Source organism: Myotis brandtii, unplaced genomic scaffold, assembly GCF_000412655.1.
Source record: "Myotis brandtii unplaced genomic scaffold, ASM41265v1 scaffold994, whole genome shotgun sequence".
NCBI classification, from domain to species: Eukaryota; Metazoa; Chordata; class Mammalia; order Chiroptera; family Vespertilionidae; genus Myotis; species Myotis brandtii.
In genome coordinates this window covers 94848-100064 of record NW_005372142.1, presented here as the reverse complement: position 1 = coordinate 100064, position 5217 = coordinate 94848, and the positions used below count along the sequence as shown (strand labels likewise).

General features: G+C 41.3%; 1 pseudogene; it reads left to right on the top strand.

The window, feature by feature from the left end:
• The first annotated feature begins 2576 nt into the window (after nucleotides 1-2576).
• Nucleotides 2577-3037, top strand: LOC102242648 (annotated as a pseudogene).
• Nucleotides 3038-5217: the final 2180 nt, after the last annotated feature.

Sequence of the window (5217 nt, the reverse complement as noted above, 5' to 3'; positions counted from 1 at the left end):
TCTCTTTGTTTCTTGATGAATCTAGCTAAAGGTTCATCAATCTTGTTTATCTTTTCAAAGAACCAACTCTTAGTTTCATTGATCTTTTGTGTTGTTTTTTTGTCTCTATGCATTTCTTTCTGCTCTGACCTTTATTACTTCTTTCCTTCTACTTACTCTGGGCTTTTCTTGTTGTTCTCTTTCTAGTTCTTTAAATTGTAGGGTTAGATAGTTTATTAGTGCTTTTTCTTGTTTCTTGAGGTAGGCCTGTAATGCTATGAACTTTCCTCTCAAGACTGATTTCACTGTGTCCCATATGTTTTCGGATTTTGTGTGTTCAATTTCATTTGTTTCCAGGAAGTTTTTTATTTCTACCCTGATCTGATTGATAACCAATTCATTGTTTAATAACATGCTATTTAGCCTCCATGTGTTTAAATGTTTTTGAGTAATTTTATTGTAGCTGATTTTTAGTTCCATGCCATTGTGATCCCATAAGATGCTTGATATGATTTCAATATTGTTGAACTTATAGAGACTTGTTTTGTGTCCTAATATGCGGTCTATCTTTAAGAATGTCCCATGTGCACTTGAGAAGAATGTATATTCTGCAGATTTGGGGTGAAATGTTCTGTAAATGCCAATTCTATCTGATCTAGTGTGTCATTTAGAGTCACTGTTTCCATATTGATTTTTTGGGGGGTCTGGAAGATCTATCCAGTGAAGCCAATGGAGTGTTAAAGTCCCTTACTAATACTGTGTTGCTGTTGATCTCCCTCTTAAAGTCCTATGTGATTTTTTATATATTTAGGTGCTCCTATATGGGGTATATACATGTTTACTAGGGTTATGTTCTCTTGTTGGATTGATTCCTTTTGATTGTTATGACCTTCATTTTGAAGTCTACTTTGTTATATATGAGTATTGCTACCCCAACCTTTTTTTATTTCCATTTGCATGAAAAATCATACTAAATGAGCAAAAACTAAAACCATCCCCTTAAAGACAGGAATAAGACAGGAATGTCCACTTTCCCCATTCTCATTCAACAATGTACTGGAAGTCTTAGCCACAGCAATCAGAAAACAAGAAAAAATAAAAGGCATCCAAATTGGAAAGGAGGAAGTAAAACTGTCATTATTCACAAGTGACATGATATTATACATAGAAAACCCTAAAGACTCCACCAAAAACTACTAGATTTAATATTAGAATCTGGCAACGTATCAGGATCCAAAATTAACACCCAGAAATTGATGGTATTTTTATACATCAATAATGAATTCTAAGAAAAAGAAACTTAAAAAACAATCCCATTTGCCTTGGCAACAGAAGGTATACTTAGGAATAAACTTAACCAAGGCATTAAAAGACTTCTACTCAGAAAACAACAGGACATTGAAAAAAAGAGATAGAACAAGATATAAACAAGTGGGAGAATATACTGTGTTCATAGAATCAACATTATTAAAATGTCCATACCACCAAAGCAATCTATAGATTCAATGCAATCCTTATTAAAATACCAATGGCATATTTCACAGATCTAGAACACATACTCCAAAAATTTATATGTAACCCCAAAAGACTCTAAATAGCTGCAGCAATCTTGAGAAAGAAAAACGAAGTTGGAGGGGGGTCACAATACCAGATATCAAGTTATACTATAAAGCCGCTGTAATAAAAATTGCCTGGTACTGGCACAAGAGCAGGCCTACAGACCAACGGATCAGAACAGAGACCCCAGAAATTGACCCACACCTTTACAGTCAATTAATATTTGACAAAGGAGGCAAGAACATATAATGGAGTAAAGACAGTCTCTTCAACAAATGGTGATGGGAAAACTGGACAGACACATACAAAAAGATTAAACTAGACCACCAACTTACACCATACAAAAGAATAAACTCAAAATGGATAAAATAGTTAAATGTAAGTCGTGAAACTATAAAAATCCTAGAAGAAACCAAAGACAGCAAAATTTCATATATCTCTCAGCAATGTGTTTGCCATTACATCTCTTAGGCCCTAGGGTAAGGGACGCAATGGAGAAAATAAACAAGTGGGACTATATCAAAATAAAAAGCTTCTGCACAGCAAAAGAAACCATCAACAAAATGAAAAGGGAGTCCACTGTATGGGAGAACATATTTGCCAATGATACATCTGATAAAGGGTTACTTTCCAAAATATTTAAATAATTCATACAAATTAACAAAAGGAAGACAAACAATCCAATAAAAAAATGGACAAAGCAGCTAAATAGACACTTCTCAAAGAGAACATAGAGAGGGCCAAGAGATATATGAAAAATGCTCAAAGTCACTAATCATCATAGAGATGCAAATTAAAACATCAATGAGGTACCATATCACACCTATCAGAATGGCTATCATCAACAAATCAACAAACAAGTGCTGGTGAGGAAGCGGAGAAAAGGGAGCCCTAGAACACTGCTAATGGGAATGCAGACTGGTGTAGCCACTATGGAAAACAGTATAGAGTTTCTTCAAAAAATAGAAAATGGAGCAGTTCATAACTGGCAGGTGCTGCTGGGACCCACTGTTTTTCGCGTAGTCCTCCGCCGGCCAGTCATGGGGCTGCTGGAGCTGTGTGAGCAGGTGTTTGGCACCTCTGACCTTTACCTTTACCGAGTCCTGGGTGTGCGGTGCGAGGGAGTGTCTCTGGAAGTGCACCCAGACCGGGTGGGCGAGGACGACAAGGAGGGTGCCACCCGCCGCTTCCAGATCCTGGGGAAAGTCTACTCCCTTCTGAGTGACAAGGAGCAGATGCAGTGTATGATGAGCAGGGGGCAGTGGACGAGGATTCAGATGTGCTCAACCAATATGGGGACTGGGAGACTTATTGGAGGTTACTCTTTAAAAAGATATCTCTAGAAAACATTTTTTTGGAAAAGACATACAAAGGATCTGAAGAAGAGCTGGCTGATATTAAACAGGCCTATCTGGACTTCAAAGGGGACATGGGTAAGATCATGGAGTCTGTGTCCTGCGTGCAGTACACAGAGGAACCCAGGAATGGAAGCAAAAGATGAATGTTAGGAAAAGGAGTGCCCAGGAAGAGGCTAAAGAAGCAGAAATGAACAAGAAGGAGTTAGGACTTGATGAAGAAGATAATTTGAAAACACTCATTCAGAACAGACAAAAGGATTGGCAAAAAGAAATGGACAATTTTCTAGCTCAGATGGAAGCGAAGTACTGCAAACCTTCCAAACGAGGAGGGAAAAAGAAAACAGCTCTCAAGAAAGAAAAGAAATAATGAAATTTTCTCTTCAAAAGTCGTTAGGGGTTAATTAGTGCCATTGTAGGAAAGGTAAAGTCAAGATCTGAAGACAAAAGTTAACTCAACCCTTGAGAAAAATTCTTTTCCAACTAAGCTATTCAGATTGAGTATGTAAACCAGAGACTCTCAACCTGATCTTCTATCCTAGAAATCCCCTGACATTCTGTGAAGTCCAGTCCTCCTATGAAGGAATTTGGTGGTGGTCATTGAGGAAAGAGGAGGAGGTTGGTATATTTCTGCCAGCACTTGCTTCTGTGGATCTTTTGAACAAGGAACTTTACCTATAATGTGGATCTGCCCATACTTCCTTTACCAACTGTCATTTTGCCACACAAGAGTGAGCTGCAGGGTATTCAGAGTGATGTGTGTGTTTATTAGAACAAGTACACCACCTGGCTAGAATGTCTTCAGACCACTTGCTGAACATTTTTCTTCCAAATACTTGACAGTTTGCTTTCAGTCTTAAAACTCTTGAATAGACCCTCTCTTTTGTTTTGTTTTGTTTGGGTATTTTTGTTCGTTTGTTTTTTACTCAAACAGGTTTTGTACTCTTTGCTTCAAGTATTGGAGAAACAGATGTTCACATTACTTCAAGCATCTTTATAAGACTTAATACACAATTAAACTAAACAAGTAAAAAAAAATAGAACTGCCATTTGAACCAATAGATCCCACTTCTAGGAATATATCCTAAGAAACCAAAAGCACCAATCAGAAAGAATATATGCACCATTATGTTCATAGCAGTGCTATTTACAATAGCTAAGATCTGGAAATAGCCCAAATTCCCATCAGTAGATGAATGGATGAAAAAAGATTTGGTACATTTACATGATGGAAAACTATGCAGCTATAAAACAGAAAGATCTCTTACCCTTTGAGACAGCTGAGTATTACCTGGAGAGTATTGTGCTAAGTGTTCATATGATACTTGTCTTTAACTGTGGAATCCAACGAACAACATTAACTGATAAACAAAATAGATCTAGAGACATAGAAGCATGAAACAGACTGACAAATTGCAGAGGGAAGGGGAGTGGGGTGTGGGAAGAAAGCAACCAAAGAACTTATATGCAGACTAGAAGCCCTGTGCACGAAATTTGTGCACTGGTGGGGGGGTCCCTTAGCCCAGCCTGCACCTTCTCGCAGTCCAGGAGCCCTCAGGGGATGTCTGACTGATGGGGAGCAGGCCTAAGCCATCAGTCGGACATCCTTAGCACTGCTGCGGAAGGCAGGAGAGGCTCCCACCACCGCCGCTGCACTCACCAGCAGTGAGCCAGGCTTCTGGCTGAGCAGTGTTCCCCCTGTGGGAATGCACTGACCACCAGAGGGCAAGTCCTGCATTAAGCGTCTTCCCCCTGGTGGTCAGTGCATGTCATAGCGACTGGTCATTCCGCCATTTGGTCTATTTGCATATTAGCCTTTTATTATATAGAACTAGAGGCCCAGTGCATAAAATTCATGCATGGGGGGGTTCCCCTCAGCCCAGCCCACACCCTTTCCAATCCACCCCTTGGGTTCTCACAATCTGGGACTGCTGGCTCCCAACCACTCTCCTGCCTGCCTGCCTGCCTGCCTGCCTGCCTGCCTGCCTGCCAGATTGCCCCTAACCGCTTCTGCCTGACAGCCTGATCACCCCCCAACTGCCCTCCTCTGCAGACCTGGTCACCCCTAACTGCTCCCCTTCTGGCCTGATTGCCCCTAAATTCCCTCCCCTGCAGGACTGATCACCCCCAACTGTCCTCGTCTGCCGGCCCAGTCGCCCCCAACTGCCCTCCCCTGCAGGCCTGCCCCCCCAACTGCCCTCCCTTGCAGGCCTGGTTGCCCCCAACTTCCCTCCCTTGCAGGCCTGGTTGCCCCCAACTGCCCTCCCCTACAGACCTGGTCGCCCCTTGAGGGGTCCCAGGTTGGAGAGGGTGCAGGCTGGGCTGA